The following is a 24,018-nucleotide window of genomic DNA, read 5'->3' on the forward strand; positions in this document are numbered from 1 at the left end:
ACAAACTATTAGAGGGAGAAATGCAATAATTAAAAATTATTTAGTATGTAGTATTACTAGATACAAAGTATATTTTTGTGTGTCATAATTTAGAGATAAAGAAAAAAATCATTTTGGAAATTTCAAAAGGAAGGTTTAAATACTTTGAAATATTTCTTTTTTTTCTTTTTTGAGACGGAGTCTTGCTCTGTCGCCCAGGCTGGAGTGCAGTGGCGCGATCTCGGCTCACTGCAAGCTCCGCCTCCCGGGTTCACGCCATTCTCCTGCCTCAGCCTCCCGAGTAGCTGGGACTACAGGCGCCCGCCACCTCGCCCGGCTAATTTTTTGTATTTTTAGTAGAGATGGAGTTTCACTGAGTTAGCCAGGATGGTCTCGATCTCCTGACCTTGTGATCCGCCCGCCTTGATCTCCCAAAGTACTGGGATTACAGGCGTGAGCCACTGCGCCCGGCCAATACTTTGAAATATTTCTATATCCATTTTGCATGACCAGAACTCTAGTCCCATTGAACAGCGGCTCCTTATTTCACCATCTCCTGTAGCCCCAAGGAAACACCATTCAATGTTCTTTACTTATCAGTTTGACTACTTTAGATACCTCATGTAAGTAAAATCACGCAGTATTTGTCCTATCCCCTTCAGGACAATGTCCCCCAGGTTCATCTGGGTTGTAGCAAATGACAGAATTTCTTTTTGATGGCGGGATAAGCACATCCATTGTGTGTGTGTGTGTATGTGTGTGTGTGTGTATGCACCACAATCAAATTTTCTTTGTGCATTTATCCATTGATGTGTTTTTACATTGTTTTCAGCTCTTGGCTGTTGCAAATAATGCTGCAATGAGTATGAGAGTACAACCAGCTCTTCGAGATCCTGATTTCTTTTAGATAAACACCCAGAAGTGGAATTGCTGGATCATATTGCTGTACTATTTTTCATTTTGGGAGGAACCCCATACTGTTTTACATAGACAATTAACAATTTTACTTTGCCATCAGTGGTCCACAAGGGTTCCAATTTGTCCACATATTCACAATACTTGCTATTTTCTGTTTTTTGTTTTTTGTTTTTTTTTTTTAAGAAAATCCTAATAGGTGTCAGGTGATACCTCATTGTGGTTTTTATTTGCATTTCCCTGATTAGTGATGTTGAGCATCTTTTTATATACCTGTTGATTGTTTGTTTGTTTTCTTTTGAGAAATGTCTATTCAAGTCCTTTGCTCATTTTAAAATCAAGTTACTGTTTTTAAACTTTTGAGCTATAGGAGTTTCTTATATATTAACCTCTCATCAAATATATGGCTTTCAAATATGTTCTTTCATTTTGTAGGTTGTCTTTTCACTCTCTGGATGGTTTCCTTTTCTGTGTAGAAGGTTTTTAGTTTGATGTAGTTTCAGTTGTCTACTTTTGCTTTTGTTCCCTGGCCTTTTGATGTCAAATCTAAGAAATTATTGCCAAGACCAATGTTATGAGGATTTTCTCCTGTAAGTTCTTCTAGGAGTTTTATTATTTCTGGTCTTGCATTTAATTCTTTCATTCATTTTCAGTTGATTTTTGTATATGGCATAATGTCGGTGTTCAATTTCATTCTTTTGCATGGGGATATCTAGTTTTCTCAATGTCGTTTGTTGAAGAGACTATCCTTTCCCCATTTTGTAGTCTTAACACCATTATTGAAGATTGTTTGACCATTGTGATGGTTACTTTTAATGTGTCAACTTGACTGGGTTAAGGGATGCCCACAAAACTGGTAAAACATAATTTCTGAGTGTGAGTGTGTGTGTGTGTGTGTGTGTGTGTGTGTGTGTGTGTGTGTATTCCCAGGATAGATAGGCGCTTACCTTAGGAAATTAAGTAAAAATCTCCCTTCCAATATGGGTGAGTATCATCTAATCCTTTGAATTCCTGAATAGAACAGAAAGATGAAGGAAGGGCAAATTCGCTATTTGAGCTGGAACATCCATCTTCTCCTGCCCTGGGATGCCAGCACTGCTGGTTCTTGAGCCTCAGGACTTGGGCTAGAAATTATAACAGTGGCTCTCCTGGTTCTCAGGCCTTTGGGTTTGAACTGGCACTATACCACTGGCTTTCATGGACCTCCAGCTTGCAGATGGCAGATTATGGAATTTCTCAGCCCCCATAATCAAGTGAGCCCATCCCTCATAATAAATATCTTTCTGTTACTATTTTTCTGGAGAACCATGACTTATAAAGCCATATATGTGTAAGTTATTTCTGATCACCATATTCTGATCTATAACTGGTCTGTCTCTAATGACAGTATCATATCATTTTGATTACTGCAAGTTTGTAATATATTTTGAAATTAGGAAGTGTAGGGCTTCCATCTTTGTTCTTCTTTCTCAAGGTTGTTTTGGCTATTTGGAATCCTTGTGGTTCTATAAACTTTAGAATTGTTTTTGTATTTTAAAAAGAATTTTAACTTTTATTTTAGGTTCATGGGTACATGTGCAAGTTGGTTATATAGGTAAACTCATAACTCGGGTATTTTCTGTACAGATTATTTTGTCACCCAGGGACTAAGCATAGTAACTGATAGGTTTTTTTTTCCGCAAACCTTTCCCACTTCCCACCTCTAGTCTCAAACAGGCCACAGCATCTGTTGTTCCCTTCTTTCTGTGCATGTGTTCTCATTATTTAGGTCCCACTTTTAAGTGAGAACATGTAGCATTTGGTTTCCTGATCCTTCATTAGTTTGCTGAAAATAATGGCCTTTGATTTCATCCATGTTTCAACAAAGGACATGATCTTGTTCTTTTTTATGGCTGTGTGGAATTCCATGGTGTATATGTACCACATTTTCTTTATCCAGTCTACTGTTGATGGGCATTTAGATTGCTTCCATGTCTTTGCTATTGTGAAGTGCTACAATAAACATACAAATGCATATGTCTTTATGGTTTTTATATTTCTGTAAAAAGTGCCACCAGGATTTTGATAGAGATTGTATTGAATCTTTAGATTACTTTGGATAGTATGGCCATTTTAATAATATTAATCTTTCCAATCCAAGAGCATGGGATAACTTTCCATTTATTTTATTTATTTTATTTTTGTCTTCAAATTTAACAATATTACATCTTCAAATCCATGAGCACTAGATGTCTTCCATTTATTTGTATCTTCTCTAATTTATTTCAGAAATGTTTTGCAATTTTCAATGTATAAGCCTTTTGTCTCCTTGGTTAAGATTTTTCATAAATATTTTGTTCTTATTGATGCTATTTTAAATGGGATTGTTTTCTTAATTTCCCTTTGATTGTTCATTGTTGGTATATAAAAATACAACTGATCTTTGTATGTTGATTTTTACATCCTGTTATTCATACATTTGCTATTAGTTCTAACAATTTTATTCTTGTTTTTGCTTTTTGTTTTTGTGAAATCCTTATGATTTTCTACATATAAGATCATGTCATTTGTGAACAGAGACAGTTTTACTTCCCTTTCAACTTGGGTGCATTTTATTTCTTCTTATTGCCTAATTGTTCTAGCTAGTACTTCCAATACTATGGTGATTAGAAGTGGTGAGGGTAAGTATCCTTGTCTTATTCCTGATCTTAGAGGAAAAGCTCTCCATTTTTCAGCATTGAATATGAAGCTAGCAATGAGTTTTTCATATATAAACTTTATGAGGTCAATATAATATCATTCTACAGGTAGTAACTTAAGTGGGTTTTAAATCATTAATGAGTGTTTAATTTTGCCAAGTGCCTTTTACACATCTATTGAGATGGTCATGTGGTTTTTATATTTCATTCTGTTAACATGGTATATTACAAATTGATTTTCATTTGCTGAACCATCCTTGAATTCCACAAATAAATCCCAATTGACATAGTGTATGATACTTTTAATGTGCTGTTGAATTTGGTTTTCTTGTATTTTGTTGAAGATATTTGCATCTATATTCATCAGGAATATTGGCCTTTAGTTTTCTTTTCTTTGTCATCAGGATAATTCTGGCCTCAAAATTAGTTTGGAAGTATTCTTTCCCCTTAAATTTTTTGGAAGAAATTTGAGAAAAACTGCAATTCTTCTTTAAGTATTTGCAGTAATTCACCAGTGAAACCATCTGGTCTTGGGCTTTTTTTGTTGTTGTTGTGAGGTTCTTTGATTATGGATTTAATCTTTTTGCTAGTTATAGGTCTGTTCCTATTTTCTGTTTATTCATAATCCTGTCTTGGTAAGGTAATAAGGTAGGTGAATAAATTCCTAGGAATTTATTCATTTCTGTTGGTTATACAATTTGTTGGCAATATAATTGTTCTTAGTACTCTCTTATAATCCTTTAGTTTCTGTAGCATCAGTTGTAATGGGCCCTATTTCATTTCTGATTTTATTTATTTCAGTCTTTCATCCTTTTTCTTAGTTGATCTAGCTAAAGACTTGTCAATTTTGTTTATCTTTCAAAAAACCAAAAATCAGCCTTTAGTTGTATTGTTTTATTTTTAATTTTTCTAATCTGTCTTATTTATTTATGCTCTGGTATTTATTATGTTCTTATACTAAATTTAAACTTAGTTCACTCTTTTTGTAGTTCCTTGAGGTGTAAAGTTACATTGTATCTGAGGTCTTTCTTTTTTCTTAATGTAGGCATTTATCACTACAAACTGCCTTGTTAAATTTGCTTTTGCTGCAACCCATAATATTGGTATGTTATGCTTCCATTTTCACTTATCCCAAGATTTTCTTTTCTAATTTCAGGAGCCTGTTAGTTAATTTTCACATATTTATGAATTTTCCAATTTTTATTCTGTTATTGACTTTTAGTTTTATACTACTGTGGTATGAAAAGATACTTGACATGATTACAATCTTTTAAAATTTGTTAGTACTTGTTTTGTGGCCTAACATATGATCTATCCCAGACAATGTTCCATGTGCATATGAGAAAAATGTGTTTTTTGCTATTGTTACATGAAATATTCTACCTATGTCTGTTATGTCATATTGTTCAAGTATTGTTCAAGTTCACTATTTCTTTATTGATATTTGGTCTGGACGGTCTACTCATTGTCAAAAGTGGGGTATTGATGTGCTCTACTATTACTGTATTGCTATCTATTTCTCCTTTTATTTCACTTAATATTTGCTTTATATATCCAGATGCTCAAATGATGGGTGCATATATATTTTCAACTGTTATATCCTTTCAATAAATTGACCAATTTTCTTAATAAAATGACTCTGAATCTGAATGTCCATTTTCTTCCCATTTGGGAAGTTTTCAGCCATTATTTATTTAAATAAACTTTCTTCTCATTTTTTTTCCCTCCTCTGAAATTCCTGTAATGTATAAATGTGTATATTGATCTGCTTGATGATATCTCATAAGTCCCTTAGGCTTTCTTTATTCTTTTCCAGTTTTAAAAAAATGTTTGATTTCTGACTGCGTAATTTCAAATGACTTCTCTTTAAGCTTATTGATTATTTTGCTTGATCAAGTCTACTATTGATCCCTCCAGTGAATTTTTCTGTTCAGTTATTGTATTCTTCATGTTCACAGTTTCTGTTTGGTTTGTTCTTTTTTTATATTTCCAACTCTATTGATATTCTTATTTTGTTCATGTATTTTTTTAGCTCATAAAGCATTTTTATAACAGTTATTTTTAATTATTTTTGGGTAACTCATGTGCCTCAGTTTCTTTACTATCAGTTATGTATGTATTTTGTTCCCTTCTTTGGGCCATATTTCCCTGTTTCTTCGTGTGTCTCATAGTTGCTTCCAGGCATTCAAACTATGCCTGTTTCATTAGCACTTTGAATGAGGGGAGACAGAAAATCCCCCAGGTATCCCCCACTTCAAGAAAGAAGTTGTGAGCCAGGACTTTCTCTCCATGGGAAAGGGGGTAGGTAAAGTGAAATTGCCCTATTAACCTGTTTCAATGTGGCTACTCTTTGTGCTTGCCTTGAGTACTGAAATGTCTTAACTAGATTTCAACATTCTTATAAAGGTATTTTGGTCCATGTATCATTAAATCGGTGTTTCTGTGAAGAACAAGAACTATGAATTCCTACTCCACCACCTTGTTGATGTTACTCCTCCTCTCTTGATTTTTAAGACAATAAGTAAACACTTAAATCCTCTGAATTGCAAATGTATAATCTTACTAATAAAAGCAGAGAGACAAAGTCATTGAAACCTATGTTTGCTTACAGAGATGTTCCGGAGGAATGACAATGCCAAACACAAAGGCAGAAGGAATGGCCATGAAACTTCAGCACTGAACAGCAAACCATGAGTGGAAAGTCTGGTTGTTTTAATAGTGCAGACTACATTCCCCCATAAGAAAATACTGAGTAAAGCCCAGCCTTAGACCGCTACAAAAACTCACCATTCTTCTTATCCCCAGTGCCATTTACTCTGACATATAAAATGACTCTATGAATTCTTTTTTTTTTTTTTTTTTTTTTTTTTTTTTTGAGATGGAGTCTCACTCTGTTGCCCAGGCTGGAGTGCAGTGGCCGGATCTCAGCTCACTGCAAGCTCCGCCTCCCGGGTTCACGCCATTCTCCTGCTTCAGCCTCCTGAGTAGCTGGGACTATAGGCGCCCGCCACCTGGCCCGGCTAGTTTTTTGTATTTTTTAGTAGAGACGGGGTTTCACCATGTTAGCCAGGATTGTCTCGATCTCCTGACCTCGTGATCCGTCCGTCTCGGCCTCCCAAAGTGCTGGGATGACAGATGTGAGCCACCGTGCCTGGCCCATTAATTCTTTAGAAATGTAAATCCAGGGGTGCCCCAGCAGCCCAGAAACACATGTTCTCCATTAAGCTAATCACCACCGAATCTCTGGAAGATTCATGTTGTCACTGAGAGGAACTGCTAGTACTCTACAGTCAGTTCTGGATTTGGCCAATAGTCCTATTTTTTGAGAATTTATACCCCTTTTCGATCATTAGTTGTTTTGTTTTAGAGTCATAGAAGCCTGGCCAATGACAATAATTTGCCTGAGATACAGGTTCAGTGCCACTTTTCTGTCTGTATAAAAAGGAATCACAGCAAGTTCCAATAGATCCTGTCAAGAAAGAGGTCAGCATCATGACTGGTAAAGCTGTCTCAGATTAACTACTTAGTTCCACTGTTACACGGCCCATTTGTGAAGGGTGGGAATAACAAGAACAGCATTTTGTGATATTTGGGTGACTATGGAGACTAATTCTAGGCCTACACATGGAGTACAAGGACAGGGCCATCTTCCCCAGACAAGTGTTGCCCTTAGAGCCTGACAAAATATATGCAGAGGAATTTCAAAGGCACTACTGTGAAATTATTTTTTCTTGCCTTGTCATAATTTTTTCTTTTAACTTAAGAAAAAATGGTGCATTGGTGTCATTTCCCAGAAAGTACATGATTCTTCTCTCTGCAATACCCATCCCTTGGTGAGAGAGAGAACTATCACAGACACATTAAGGTAAAGGAAAAATTTTAACCACACTTAAAACCCATTCCTTAATCTAGGTTAAAGATCTTAAGAGTGGAAAAATTATGAACTTATTCCCTTCCATTTTTACTTTACTCTTTTTCTTATGTGCACATTTTATCTCTGCATCAATAATCAAGGACTCAGAAATGTGCTTAGAGGGTTATCCCTCCCTCCCACCCCTGCCATTAATTCACTAGCTCCCTTTTCTTAAGAACTGTGTTCTACAATCTCATCATAGACAACATTATTCTCTTGCTAACTCCTACTCATCATGTGTCTGCGATATTATGCAGATCCAGGCCTTTAGTAGAACCTGGAATAGTGAAAAAAACTCAAAGACAGTGTTTGAAAGCCATACCAACAATACAATGGGGAGGGTATTACAGTGAAGTGCTGGTTTAAGGCCAAGGGAGTGAGTGGGTCCCCCCAGCAACAGGTGCATTCACTTCCACACCCACTTTGGTCTGTCCTAATTAGCATGTCATTTCAATCGTCAAGGCCACCAATGATGACTGTACCTCAGCTTCCAATGAACAGGAATTAAAGAAAAATTAACTCAAAGATATCTTCCTCTCCATCTGTTATGGAGTTACTAGAGTTTAAGTGTCTAGAGTCTATTTGCTGGACAATCCTTTGGCTTAAGCTGCCTTCACACTCTGATTCATCCTTCCCCTGATCCATTCCTTGCCCCACACCCATCTCCCATCATATTTTGAAAGGTTAATGGCTGGCTCCAATCACTGGTAGTCCTCTTTGCCATTAAGCATGGTTTTCATTTCCTTGTTTTTATAAACTGGTAACCATCTAAGTTTCCTCCTAGGACTGCAACATGCAGTGCCAGAACAAGCCAGTTAAAGCTTTGCTTCTTCGGGTCATAAACCATTCCTGAACACCAACTGGGTGGAACCAGGAGTTGGCAAAAGAGATCCAATCCAAATTTGGCATGACTGGTGGGAGAAACTGAAGGAAACAATGTCCTTACAAAAGATAAGAGTCATCTGATTGGCTATATCATTATCTGATGGATTCTATATCAAATATATTTCCTCCACTGGCCCTAAATATTGTCGCATTACATGAGTTAGCAAAGGAAAATAAGAAAGCCTTTAAATGTTGGGGAGTGCTAAAGGAGACAGAAAAAGTATGGATGATGTACTTTGTAGTCCTCAGTTTGAAAGCGTGGGCAACTCCATCATTCTTATCTCCATCTCTGACTGAAGCAAGTTCCTGAACCTCTTTCTGCCTCAGTTTTATTATCACTGAAATGGGAATCTCAATACAACCTTCCTCATAGGAAATAATGCATTGTAAAACATATAAAGTACTTAGTCTAGCGAAAAATACATAATGAGGGCTCAGCAAATGGTAAATGTAAGATAAAATTATATTTTTATTAACAAAGTTCACCTGGCTTACCCAAACCTGTTCATGTGCTCAGATACAGAAAGAAGTACATGTACTCAGACACCGATGATTTCTGGGACTCGGGGGTTCTTTGTTCCAGTTGCAGCCTGTTGAGGCTTGGGTAGGTTAGACAATGGCTGCAGAGAGAATCTCTGAATCTATAAAAACACAAGGCATGTCTGAGTGGATGAATCGACTGCCTCCCCTCAAAGATATGAAGATACGATATTTTTACAGCCTAAGCCCCATTGCACATTCACATTAGCCTTGGGACTAGTCCCATCCAAGCTTTCAATTTACCTAGAAGGGGCCAGGTATACCTTTTATTCTGAGGTCAGAGTAATGGAGGTATATGAGCCTCTGATATATGAGCCAACACATACACACACACACACACACCTACACACATATGCATGTGTGCACACACACATATCCAAATTTAACATAAATCCAAAGAGTCACTCTTAGGGAGTCTTTCATGGAGACTTGGTTGGATATTGGCTCTGTATTTATCAAATTCTTTGAGTTTGATTAACAGTCTTACCTCTTCCCAACTCCTCAGCAACTTACTAAACCTCTCTATAGGATCATTTTTCTCTTTGTAAAATGGGAATTACAATAGTTCTTACTATTCGTTTAAATTATATGATGCATGTAACATGCCTGGCATGCATGGTACATCTTTTTATTTTATTTATTTATTTATTTTTTGAGACAGAGTCTCGCTCTGTCGACCAGGCTGGAGTGCAGTGGCGCGATCTCGGCTCACTGCAAGCTCCGCCACCCAGGTTCACGCCATTCTCCTGCCTCAGCCTCCCGGCATGGTACATCTTTTAGTAAATATTAGCTATTGACTTTATTTTTGTTTTAATTTTTTTTTTAAAAAAGGACATATCATAAGCCCAATCTGGAGCCCCAAGGCAAAGCTTCTTTTCACCAAAGACAAAACAATTATATTTCATTCAGAGGTTTTTTTCAAAATATCTTGTCAGATATTAGCAAAAGGAAAATACAAAGACTCAGAGACTGAAAGAAAATAACCCAAAATATCCAGTGACTTTCTCTTAGTGATAGGCTTATAGAAAATTATTTTTTGCTTTATATTTTTCAAAAATTCAAAAACTCTATAATGGGCACAAATTACTTACATAGTCACAAAAAGTCATTATTTTTACAAATATTCACACACATAATTGTCTTATGACAGTGCATGTACCTTAGCCTCTCTACTCAGTTCCTCACACTTACCTGCAAGGTGGTCTTTGCTGAATTCTCTGGTCGATGATGGTGCCTAATGACTGGGAGATTATAAATCTCTCTCTCTTTCTCTCTCTCTCTTGCTCGCTCGCTCTCTCTCTCTGTGGCTCTGTGTGTGTGTGTGTGTGTGTATAAAGTTATTAGTCTAATTTAAACTTTTTTGCTCTGTTTCATTTTTGAAATGTTCAAATAAAATACCAAAATCTACAAAGAACCCACTCTCAAGGATGATCACACGTTACTATTTAGTCATTTTGCTCCAGATATTTTGTTTAAATGTGTAAAACAGAATACTATAAATGAAATCAAGTTTCTTTTGTTTCTTCAAGTTCCAACCCCTTATCTCTTTCTTTATGAGAAGCTATTATTATAAATTTGAATGGTACCATTTCAGTCCACAGTTTTGTATTTGAATTGCATGTGTGTGTCTTCATAAACATGCTTTGCATGCCTTGAAGTGTTTACAGATTCTTTCGTGCTGTATCATTTTAAGCTTGCTTATTTTCACTTAAATTATGTTTTATAGATTAGTGTGATCTGATAAAAACATAATATAAGCCATACATGTAATTTTAAATTGTTTAGTGGCTGCATCATAAAAAGTAAAAAGAAGCAGGTAAAATCAAATTTATTGTATATTTTATGTAACCAAATATATTGAAAATATTATTTTAATGTATGGCCTTAGCCACATTTCAAGTGCTGAATAGCTTTATGTGGCTAGTGGCTACCATATTGGATAGTATAATTCTAGTTTTATTCATACTGATATACATTCACTTGTTAAATACATATACTATAATATCTATCATATATTTATATATAATTATATATATTTAGAATAAATACATATATGTAAAATTTACCATAACAGATGTACCCATTCAGTTATTGATGGACCATTCACATAATAATGCAAAGTTAGATTTTTCCCTGTTGCAAATAATGTTTTGTTGGACTTTTTTGTCTTGTCTTTTGCTGTGCATAAACAAGAATTTCTTTTGATGACTGTCTGTGAGTGGAGTGCCAGGTTCATAGGAGTGAGCATCTAGTTGTACAACTGTTACCAAATTGTTAACCATTGGTGATACCAATTTGGTAAGACTGTCATCTAAATTGTTATCCATTAGTAAATTAGTGATTGTATTAATTTACATTATCTACAGTAGGGGTCGAGAGAATTTGATTCCAAACATCTTTACTACAGACTGCCAGGATGAAATCCCACTTCTACTTCTTATTAATTGAGAGACCTAGGCAAAACAACCTCTGTTTACTTTTATGTGGAGTTGGAATAATAAAAAATGTACCCATCTCATTGTTGTATTAGATGAGCTAATACATGTCAAGAAAACATTTAGATCCATCCTGTAAAATAGTAATCCCTCAATAAATGTAACCAATTGTTATTGCTGTTATTATCATCTTATTTGTTCTTCATAGCTGCTTTGTGTAGTAAGCTGAACAGGTATTATTATTACCAAGATAAAGGGATTGAATAAGACTCAATCCAAGTCTAGGATTAATTAAATGATATAATGTTACAGCTACAATAAGATTATTTTACCCCATCTTCTTGCTTTAAAGAAGAAAAAAATTGGAGTTTCCTGGGGTATTAATTAACTTCTCCAAATTTGATAAGTATCAGAATCTAGAAGTAAGTCTTCTTACTCTTAGATATTACTAGTTGGGGAAATCCATCTCTTCCTCAAAAAACATTGGAAGAAACATAATTTCAGCCATGATCAAATGACAAAGTTCATGGGAAATACCACAGATGTATAATTTCATTTAATTAAAACAAAAATCTAGAATACTTTCCTCCTGCATTTTGATATTTGGTTAGAATTTCAGTTCTGTCTATCACCACTACACCAACATCATTAATACCACCGCACCACCAGTACTACCATGCACACTCTTCCCAGTTGCAATTATACCTACTTAAACTGGAATATGTGGTGCTTCTCAGTATTGATTATGGCTCCATAATACTGAGTGAGAGTAAATTAGAACCCAATGCTTGGCTTAGAAGAGATATCAAGGCCAAATCAGGTAAGGATTCTAGGACTTAAATTCTGCTGAAATTATCCCCTTCTTTTCAATTATTGTGTGTATATTTCTCTTTGAGTCTTTGGGCATATTTATTATGGCCGTTTTAAAGTCCTTATCTGGAATTTCCATTACCTGGATCCTCCTCAGCATCAGTTTCTATTGAATGCCTTTTTTCTCTAGATTATTTTTTGTTGTCTTTGTGTATGTGGTGATCTTTGATGGCAACTGGACATTATAAATTATACATTGCAGAGTCTCTGGATTCTACCATGTTCTTTTGAAGAGTTATTTATTTATTTATTTATTTATTTATTTATTTTGAGACAGAATCTTGCTCTGTTGCCCAGACTGGAGTGCAGTGGCGCAATCTCAGCTCACTGAAACCCTCGCCTCCTGGGTTCAAGCAGTTCTCCTGCCTCAGCCTCCTGAGTAGCTGGGAATACAGGTGTGCGCCACCCTACCCAGCTAATTTTTATATTTTCAGTAGAGACAGGTTTCATCATGTTGGCCAGGCTGGTCTCAAACTCCTGACCTCAAGTGATCCACCCACCTTGACCTCTCAAAGTGCTGGAATTACAGGTGTGAGCCACTGCGCCTGGCCTCAAGATATGCTTTGAAGGACGATCTGATAAACTGCTTAATTTTCTGTGCCTTAATTTTATCATTTGTAAAATGGAAATAATAATTATACCTACCTTATAGTAGGTTATAGTAAGGATTAAATATGGTATGATGATATATAAAATTCTCAGCACATTCAATAAATATTAGCTCCTCTTATTGTGAAAAGAGTACTGGGTAGAAGAGAGTAGATCTATGCTGTATTTCAATTCCACAATAAGCTCAAGATATGGCCTCAGTTTCTTACCAGTATAATGTTGGGAAGGGGTGGTGATTATAAAGTCATGGAATAGTAGAGCTGTATGGGGTCTTTGGGATTTTTCTTTTCTTTCTTTTTTTTTTTTTTTTTTTTTGGACAGGGTCTCACTCTGTTGCCTAGGCTGGGGTGCACTGGCATGATCTGGGCTCACTGCAACCTCTGCCTCCTGGGCTTAAGTGATCCTCCCACCTCAGCCTTATGAGTACCTGGGACTTTAGGCACATGCCACCACACCTGGCTAATTTTTGTAGTTTTTGTAGAGACAGGGTTTTGCCACGTTGCCCAGGCTGGTCTCAAACTCCTGAGCTTAAGATTAGCCTCCCAAAGTGTTAGGATTACAGGCGTGGGACATTGCACGGCTGACCTTTGAGATTATTGATGTCATCCTATCAGTGAGGGAAGAATAGGCAGCCCGGGAAGGTAAAACCATAGCGTTGAACTTTGTGGCATTATGAGGCTCTGAGAAACTTCAGTTATTCTCAGTATTCCATGATGTTACTGAACATTCTTTTATAAGGGCTCTTTTAGACCTCTGTCATACCTTCTCCTCATACATAAGTTATCATATTCCTTTTCTGATCTTCCGAATTCACAGATTTCTCAGGAGCATGAGAAATATGTCAAATCAACATTTAATTATCTTTCCTGCTTTTCCACATCTGTGCATTCAATGATTCATACCATTAGGAGTACTACCCGTCTCTACTAATAATACAAAAATTTGCAGGGCATGGTGGTACACAGCTGTAGTCCCAGTTACTCGGGTGGGTGAGGCAGGAGAATTGCTTGAACCTGGGAGGCAGAGGTTATAGTGAGCCGAGATCATGCCACTGCCCTCTATCCTGGGGCAACAGAGAGAGACTCCATCACACACACACACACAGAGACACACACACACACACACACACACGAAGCATATCTTGAATCCATCATTAATTTTTCTCACCAGCATCATCACTACCATAGTCCAAGCCTATGCCGTCTCTCTCCTAGATGCCTATATTCTAACTGCTCTGCCTGTTTCCGCTCTTGCCGCCTCCCAGTTCATCATCTCTCAGAAGCCAACGTCATCTTTCAAAAACATAAATCAAATTATGTTACACTTCTGCTTACACTCTCCAATAGTTTCTCATTGCACTTAGAATAAAATATAGACTCCTTTCCATGACCAGGCCTTTATCTGTCTTTCTGACCTTACCTGCTGCCATATTCTTCTGGAGGGTTGTTGTTAAAATCCCTGTCTTCACGTTCTTCAAACAGGCAGCTTCTGCTGGGCTCCAGCCCTTCACATTGCACAGACTGCTCTTTCCCAGCATCTTTAAACCTCATCATTCACCTTTCAACTAGAATGTCACCTTCTCAGAGAAATCTTCCCTGCCCATTCAAGCTAAGAACAATGTGCCTCGTCCCCACTCACCACCCATGGCCATCGCTGTATTCCACTATACTACTTTTCTTTTTACCTTAAGTAATTATCACCTCTGAAATTACCTTATTATTTACTTGTTTATGTTTTCCCTCCTCCACTAGAATGTACTCCATATGTTAGTCTTAGGTTCTCCAAGAAGCAAACGTGCCAAGATTAAAATGGGATTAAACGTGCCAAGATTTTTATCGGGTGAAATGCCTGAGAGAGAAAATGGGGAGGGAGCATAAGTTTGAGAGAGCCCTGAAAACGTACTGGAAGCTGGATCCTGAGTGAAGGACAGAGGAGAGGAAAATTAGGTTGAAGTGAACTAGACTGCTGTGCAGTCTAAAGAATGCTCAACAAGACCATCACTGAGTTTTCCAGCTGTGTCTCCCAGGAATGAACATGCCTTAGCATCCCTACTGTAGTCAGTCACTCTTGAGGAGTAGCCCATGGGAAGCATAGCCTGGTGCAAATGTTACACTGGATTTCAGAGCACAGAATCTGAAGCCCTCAATCAATTTTGCTCCTGTAGTTGGAGATCTCTGAGGTACACTGTCATGGCTGCCACACTTTATAAGAACAAGTGCTGTGTTACTCGTCCATTGTCAGCGATTTCCACAATATCTGACATATAGAAAATATTCAAGACATATTTGTAGGATTTATGAATGAATTAACACAAGAATGAAGAATGTTGCCCAAGATCACATAGGTGGAAGAGCAGAATTTAGAAAACAGCCTCTCTAATTTTAGATAGTTAGTGCTGTTGCTGCTTCTTGGCTATACTCACTATATTATACTGCTTCTTACATCATAAACCAGGGAAAACAAAAAAATTAAGTACCCTTGATTAAACCTTTCAGGTATATTTATGTCCCTTCTGCAACATATTGTCTATAACACAGATTTATTTCCTGTATCTGATCAAAAAGAACAGAAAGGCTTATGCAAAAGAAATAGCGCTAACCATCTCCCATCCAGCCAAATATATTAGATACACAAAGTATAATATGTTTTCTTTAAGTGCAGTTACAAAGGAGAGAGGAAAAACAAAAGCCCATGCCCTTCTGGAAAGATTGGGAGTGAGCATTAACTGAACTTTTTTTATTTTTCTGAGATTGAGTTTAGCTCTTTCGCCCAGACCGGAGTGCAGTGGTGCAATCTTGGCTCACTGCAACCTCCGCCTTCCAGTTTCAAGTGATTCTCCTGCCTCAGCCTCCCAAGTAGCTGGGATTACAGGCACCCACCACCACGCCCGGCTGATTTTTGTATTTTTAGTAAAGACAGGGTTTCACCATGTTGGCCAGGCTGGTTTTGAACTCCTGACCTTGTGATCCACCCACCTCGGCCTCCCAAAGTGTTGGGATTACAGGCGTGAGCTACCACTCCAGGCTAACTGAACTTTCATTAAATGTCATGCATAGAAGAGTTGTGCATTCATGTTACCTCTGTCTGATACAATAATCAATAAAGTCTGGGATATTTATATAAAGGAATTGAGTTTTATCACAAAGGACAAACATCTAACTTGACCATCTTACAAAAATGCTCAAAACCAGAAAAGACACCTTAAAATAAGCCTCAGTGCATGCAAGACAGGCAAAATAATAGAAACCACATAAAATTATTTTTAAATGTTATACTTTGAAGCTGATAGTTTGAGATCAAAGACAGTGGTGAACTGCTTATCTAAAACATCTCAGAAACTTGGATGACAAAAAATAAAACAACTTCGTTCTTAGCCTTAATAATTTTTCTTAAAACCGAATAGAATAGCACTAGTTGTCCATAGACAGAGTCAAACACAGTGAGTAAGTAAAGAAAAACTGTTGGCATGTAAGAGAACCTGATACAGTGACTTGTGTAATCCAGAATAGCTCATTTGCTGTAAATACATCTTTATTTTGAAACCCTTTTCATTCTATGTAGTGAAGGGGTTTCCTTCTGTATCCTTGACCTGGAGCCAAGAGAAGAGGATTATGTATTAGCCTGGGATCCTCAAGTTATTTTGACTCAGGGATTGGAAAGGCTACAGTGGTTGAAGAGAGATGAGAAGAAATGAAGTAGGAAGACATGGTTAATCATAAAAGAAGACATGGAATTTGGGATAAATGGGTTCTAAAATATCACCATTATTTGCCTAGGTGGAAATTAGGCAAGTGAGAGAGGAGTTAACGTGGCATGAGAGGAAGAGAGGACAGCAGCCTGATGATGGAGGACTCTGTTAGAGTCAAGTGTAAAACACTTGCTTGCATGCTAATTTTGCCTAATGCATTTGTTTGTAATTATGGTTTATATACAGATCCCTGAATTCCACTTTAGACTTACTAAATCAAAATCTCTGCCAGAGCCACTGCTAGCAGGACATGCCCCTACACATGCATAGTTTCCCCCATTACCAACATCTCCCCAACAAAGTGGTACATTTGTTACAATTGAGGAACCTCCTTTAGCACATCATAATCACTGGAAGTTCATAGTTTATTAGAGTTAACTCTAAGTATTATACATTCTATGGGGTTGGACAAATGTATAATAGCAAGTATCTACCACTATAGTATAATACAGAGTATTTTCACTACCTTAAACATCCTCTCTGCTCTGCCTATTCATCTCTGTATCCCCCACCCCAAACCCCTGGGAACCAGTGATCTTTTATTGTCTTTTTAATTTTGCTTTTTCCAGAATATCACAGTTAAAATTTTACAGTATGTGGCTTTTTCAGATTGCCTTCTTTCGTTTAATAATATGTGTTTAAGATCTCCATGTTTGTTCATGGAGGAATGAAGGTTTGATAGCTTATTTCTTTTTATCACTGAATAATATTCCATTGTCTGGTTGTACCAGTTTAGTTATCCACTCAGCTGCTGAAAGATATCTTAGTTGCTTCCAAGTTTTAACAATTATCAATAAAACTGCTATAAACATCTATGCAGAATTTTGTGTGGATATCAAGTTTTCAACTCCTTTGAGTGGGTATCAAGGAGTGCAATTGCTGGATCACATGATAAGAGTATGTTTAGTTTTGTAAGAAACTGTCAAACTGTCTTCCAAGTGGCATTCCCATTAGCAGTAAGTGAGAGTTCTTGTTCCACATCCTCACCGACATTTGGTGTTGTCAGGGTTCCAGATTTTAGCGATTCTAATAAGTGTATAGTGGTATCTTGTTTTGGTTTGAATTTACATTTCCCTGTGGGCATCTTTTTATATGCTTATTTCCCATCTGTATATCTTCTTTGGTGAGATGTTCATTAAGGGCTTTGGCCCATTTAATTGGGGTTTTTTTTTAATTGTTTAGTTTTAAGAGTTCCTTGTATATTTTGAATAACAATCCTTTATCAGATGTGTCTTTTGCAAATATGTGGGTTGCATTTTTATTCTTTTGACATTATCTTTTGCAAAGCAGAAGTTTTAAATTTTGATGAAGCCCAGCTTATCAATTATTTCTTTCATGGATCATGACTTTAGTGTTGTATCTAAAAGTCATCACCATATCCAAGGTCATCTAGGTTTTCTCCTATGTTATCTTCCAGGACTTTTTTAGTTTTGTGTTTTACATTAGGTATATGATTCATTTTGAGTTAAATTTTATGAAGGGTGTAAGATCTGTGTCTAGATTAAATTTTTTGCATGTGGATGTCCAGTTGTTTCAAACCCATTTGTTGAACGACTATCTTTACTTCATTGTTTGCCTTTTGTGCTTTGTCAAAGATCAGTTGACTATACGTGGGTCTATCTCTAGGCTTTCTATTTAGTTCCATTGATCTATTTGTCTAGTCTTTTATCAATATCACACTGCTTTGATTAGTGTAATAAGTATTGAAGGTGGGTAGTGTCCGTCCTCCACTTTGTTCTTCTCTTTCAACATTGTGTTGGCTATTCTGGGACTTTTTGCCTTTCCATATAAATTTTAAATTTAATTTGTTGATATCTAAAAAAGTAACTTGCTGGGATTTTGTCATCGCATTTAATCTATAGATGAAGTTGGGAAGAACTGACATCTTAACAATATTGTCTTCCTATCCATGAAGATGGACAGCCTCTTCATTTATGTAATTTTTAAAAATTTTGTTCATGAGAATTTTGTGCTTTTCCTCATGTAGATCTTGTACGTATTTTGTTAAATTCATACTCGTATGTTGCATTTTGTGGGTACTATTGTAAATAGTGTATTTTTAATTTTGAATTCCACTTGTTTATTGCTGGTACACAGGAAAACAATGAACTTTTGTATATTAACTTTATATCCTGCAACCTTGATTACTTCCTGGATTTTTGTTGTTTATGTTTTCAGGTTTTCTACACAGAGGATCATGTCATCTGCAAACAAAGTTTTATTTCTTCCTTCCCAATCTGTATATTTCTTATTTTCTTTTTTTTCAGTCTTATTTTATTAGTTAAGACTTCCAGTACTGTGTTGTAAAGGAGTGGTGAAAGGAGACATCCTTACCTTGTTTCTGATCTTAGTGAGAAAGCTACTAGTTTTTCACCATTAAATATGATGTTAACTATAAATGCTTTTGCAGATATTCTTTATCACATTAACGAAGTCCCCCTCTGTTCCTAGTTTATTGAGGGTTTTTTTTTTTTTTTTATCATAAATGGGTACTGGATTTTGTCAAATGTTTTTCCTTTTCTAATAATATGATCATGTGATTTTTCTTTTTCAGCCTGTTGATATAATGAATTACATTAATTTATGTTCAAATGTTGAACCAGTCTTGTGCAACTGGGTCAAATCCCACTTGGTCATGGTGTACAACTCCTTTAATATACTGTTAGATTTAATTGGTAATTTGTTGAGACTTTTTGAGAAACAGATATTAATCTGTAGTGACCCACCTATTTAACAGTTTTAGTGAGATAAGATTGACATACAATTGAGTGTATATATTTAAGTGTACTGTTTGTTTACACCTGTAAAATCATCACCACAATTGAGATGATGCACACATCTATTACTCCAAATTTTCCTTGAGCCCTTTTGAAATTTCTCCTTCCCATCTTTCCCTGTTTCTCTTTTTTTAATCCCCAGGCAGTAGCCAAACTGCTTTCTATCAGTTTAGTCTGCATTTTCTAGAATTTTAAGCAATGGGAATGAAAATGTATATTCTTTCTTTTTTCTGGCATCTTTCACTAAGCATAATTAATTTTAGATTCATCTATATTCTTAATCTCTATAGAATCTGCAGTGATGTCTCTATTGTTCTTGGTATTGATAATTTGTGTATATTATCTCTTTTATTTTCCTGATTAGTTTGGCTAGATGTTTTATAATTTTTTGATCTTCTCAAAGAACCAGTGTTTACTATTTTCTTTTTTCTATTTACCTTTCTATTCTATTATTTCATTTCTTCTGCTTACTATATTTTCTTTCTATTTAATTCTTTTTCTATTTACTTTAGGTGAAATTTGCTCTTCTTTTTTTAGTTTCTTAATGTGGAAACAGATCTTTGATAAAATTATTCTTCTTTTCTGATATATGTGTTTAGTGCTATAAATGTCTCCATAATTACTTTTTTGTAGCACCTCATTTTAGTAGCATCAAATTTGATATATTGAATTTGTATTTTAATTTTATTCAAAATACTTTCTTAGTGCCCTTTTGATTTATTCTTTAACCCTTGGACTACTTAGAAGAGTATTAAGCTAATCAAATTTGTTTAATAATTTCTCAATATTTGGGGATTTTTCAGAAATCATTGTTATTGATTTGTAATTTAATTACATGGTTGTCAGAGAACATACTTCATATGGCTTGAATCCTTGTAAATCTACTGAGACTTGTTTTATGATCTAAATATGGTCTATCATATGATTTATCTTGATAAATGTTTTATGTGCACTTAAAAAGAATACACATTTTGAGACTTTTAAGTGGATTGTTCTATAAACATCAATTAGGTCGAGTTGATTGATGATACTATTTAAGTGTTCTATATCTTTAATGATATTCTGTCTACTTGTCCTATCAATTATTGAGAGAAAAGTATTAAAGTCTCCTACATTAATTGGGGATTTGTCTACTTATCTTTACAGTTCTGTTTTTGCTTTGCGTTTTAAAGTTTTATGTATATATATATAAACTTTTAGGATTGCTTTGAGGAATTCACCTCTTCATTTTTATGAAATGACCTTATTTTCCTGGTAACATTTTTTGCTTTGCAGTCTACTTAATCTGATATTAATATGGCCATCCTAGCTGTCTTTTGACTTATGTTAGAATGGTGTATATTTTTACATTTTGTACTTTTAACCTTTTTGTGCCTTTATATTTAGAGGGCATTCTTGCAGGCAGCATAGAGTTGGGTCTTCCTTTGTAACCACTCTGACCATCTCTGCCTTTTATGGTGTTTAGACAATTTACATTTTTTATGATTATCAGTATAGTTAAGTTTACAACTATTATCTTGCCATTTGTTTTCTATTTGCTCCATCATTCTTTCACCTTTTTTCTTTTTCTGCATTATAAAATCTTTTTTTGTTATTCCATTTATCTCCTTTGTTGGTGTGCTTATTTTCTTGTTTTTTTACTGGTTGCTTTAGGGTTTATAGTATATATCTTTAAGCTATCACAGTCTATCTCCAAATGATATTAAACCACTTTAGGTATAGATGCATAGTATAAGAGCTTTGCAGCAACATATTCCATTTTGCCCTTCCTGGCCTTTATCCTATTGTTGCCCATAATTTACTTTTATATATGTTATTAATATCATACTACATTGTCATTATTTTTATTTAAACTGTCAAGTATATTTTTAAAATATTTAAATAATAAGATTATTATTTATTCATGTAGTATCATTTCCTGTGCTTTTCATGCCTTTGTATAGATTCATATTTTCATCAGGTAGCATTTTCCTTCTGACTGAAGTACTTCTTTGAATACTTACCATAGTGTGGGTCTGCTAATGATTAATTCTTTCAGCTTTTGTATGTCTGCAATAATCTTTATTTTACTTTTAATTTCCAGAGATATTGTTGCTGGGTATACAGAGCTCTACTTTTACATTTACAGGGGTTTTTTTTTTTTTCGTCTTTAGTATTTTTTACTTGGTGATATTGTTCTATTGTCTTCTTACCTGCATTGTTTTCCATGAGAAATCTGCTGTCATTCTTTATAATTATCCCTCTACTTTTTCTGTGGCTGTTTTTAAGATTTTATTTTTATCAGTTGTTTTAAGCAATTTGATTATGATGCTCCTTGGCATTGTTTTCTTCATGTTTATGTACTTGGGGTTAATTTAGCTTCTTAGGTCCATAGATTTTAGTTTTATCAAATTTGGGAAATTTCTGGTCATTATTTCTGCAAATATTTTGCCCCCCTTTATGAAACTACTCCAATTGCAAATACATTAGACCATTTGAATTATCTCACAGCTCAGTTATTCTCTGTTCATTTCATTTTATTTTATTTTTTCTTTTAGCGTTTTATTTTGGATAGTTTCTATTAAACTGTCTTTGAGTCCATTACTTTTTCCTTTCAAATTTCCAATCTGTAGTGAATTCCATTCAGTGTACTTTTTATCTCAGATATTGTGCTTTTTATTTCTGGAAATTTTGAGTCTTTTTATATCTTTCATATCTTTACTTCACTTTTTGAATATATGACATGCAGTTATAAAAACTGTTTTTATGTCCTTGTCTTTTAATTTTAATATTTGTGTCAGTTCTTGGCTTGTTGAAATTGATTTTTTTTCTCCTTATCAAAGGTTATAGTTTTCTGCTTCTTTTCATCCCTAGTAGTTTTTTATTGTATTCTAGACATGGGGAAATTTTCTTTCTTGAATTCTGGGTATTTTTGTATTCCTATAATGATTGAGCTTTATTCTAGGATGCATTTAAGTTACTTGGAAACTGTTTAATCCTTTTGGGTCTTGCTTTTATGATTCACAAGGTGGGACCAGAGCTGTGCATATCATAGGACTAATTATTCCCCACTACTAATCTGGTTTATGGAACCAGGAACTAGTCCTATACCTGCGTGAGCAGCACTAAGTATTCTTTCCTTTAATTCTTTTGGTGGTTACATGCCTAGCCTTAGGTAGTTTTCTCACATGCGTGTGCTGATGAGTACATGAGAAGACAACCATAACCATCACCACACACTGGCTTCACACTAAACTTCTCTTGTTTTCTGAAAATAGAATCACAAATCAGGCACAATATCACTGTGATTAAGTACTTTACTGTGATTCTCAATTTTCTGATAGGTTTCATCAGTATGACTTTTAATAATAGTTAAATTATTTTTGCTAGGGAAAAAGCTATTCCAGTCTGTTTTTTGTTTTTGTTTGTTTGTTTGTTTTTTGCTCTGCATCTCAAGTTAAATCCTGTTGCTTGGCTGGTGAGTGTGGTCTGCAAGCTGGGGTTAAGACTTGGATCTGAAATGCTCACACAATAGGCTTTGGAAAGGAACTGTAATTTGAGAAAAAGAACAGAGATGAGAGAGCTGTCTGTACAGGAGGAAATTTGAAGAGATTGGTATGTGTAATGGCAAAATGTGTGAGGTATCTCTGATGTGAATCATCTACTTGTCAAGCCTCAAAACTTTCAGTTTAAACTCTGTTACTCACCAAATTTCCATTTTGGAAATTAATCTTTGTTTCAACAACATGATATAATAATTAAACTGGCCTGTTGATGACACAGGTTGAAAACAGGATCCCTAGGCCAAAGATAGCTATTCATATACTTATTAATATTATGGTTGCATACTTACTTAAAATAATGATTACATGGAGGCTGAGGCAGGAGGATTGCTTGAGCCCATGAGTTGAAGTCCAGCCTAGGCAACATAGTGAGACCGCCCCATCTCTAAAATAAAATAAAATAATTATTACGTGCAGTCAAATGACTGATTCTCTCTCTTCTAAACTGCAGAAAATGAAGACTTGTTCTCTACAGAAATTGAGTAGGAGTGTTCTGGGTATTGAGACAACAAGGGCAGTGTTAGAATGTAAAATGAGTAATTAAGCAAAAGTCAGACTATTCAATAAATGGAACTCTGTAGCACTTTCCTCTACTCTGCTCCCAGAACACTCTAAACAGTTGTATCTGCTTTTTGCAGCAGATTTAAGGATTCCTCCCTGAAAACACTGGAAATCCCAGAGAAAAGTCCTGCAGATACCAATGTTTTAGGGTTCCTGAACAAAAAGTTAGTCACTTTCTGATTACCCTACTATAAGGCCCACAAGTTAACAAGCCCTGCACAGACACAAAGAATATGCAACCGGCTTTCTAGATCCCATTCTGAAATATGAATGGACAATCAAAAATCATGAGATGAGCCTCAACATGAAAATTAAAGATCAAAATCAAAACAAGGAAAAACTTGAAAAAATAGATGCAGAGTAAAGAAAGTATAATTAATATCTTCGGAGAGAGATAAGTGAAGATATTATATCCATGGAACAATAATTTGAAAATTATACTCCACTCAGATGAACAGTAAAAACCAATGTACTGGAATTATCTTTGTTCTGCCTGGCATTTGAGGATATCCAAGGACCTGTGTGTTTAACAAAGATGACTTTGTGACTGTCTAAGGAGTGAACAG

General features: G+C 35.4%; 2 protein-coding genes across 5 annotated transcripts in view; one reads left to right on the top strand and one right to left on the bottom strand.

Moving 5' to 3' along the window:
- The window catches only part of FAM227B (family with sequence similarity 227 member B), a 521,377-nt gene that overhangs the window by 453,887 nt on the left and 43,472 nt on the right, over positions 1 to 24,018 (bottom strand). For 3 of the 4 annotated variants that reach the window (XM_038009969.2, XM_073012160.1, XM_073012159.1), the window contains exon 3: positions 23,182 to 23,276. The exons of the other annotated variant lie outside the window; for it this stretch is intronic. The gene's annotated coding sequence lies outside the window, so the exon portion shown is untranslated. The remainder of the gene's footprint in view (positions 1 to 23,181; positions 23,277 to 24,018) is intronic. 4 annotated transcript variants of the gene reach the window in all.
- Positions 1 to 24,018, top strand: part of DTWD1 (DTW domain containing 1) — a 179,812-nt gene that overhangs the window by 149,549 nt on the left and 6,245 nt on the right. The gene's annotated exons all lie outside the window — the stretch shown is intronic.

This window comes from Chlorocebus sabaeus, chromosome 26, assembly GCF_047675955.1.
Source record: "Chlorocebus sabaeus isolate Y175 chromosome 26, mChlSab1.0.hap1, whole genome shotgun sequence".
Taxonomy (NCBI): domain Eukaryota; kingdom Metazoa; phylum Chordata; class Mammalia; order Primates; family Cercopithecidae; genus Chlorocebus; species Chlorocebus sabaeus.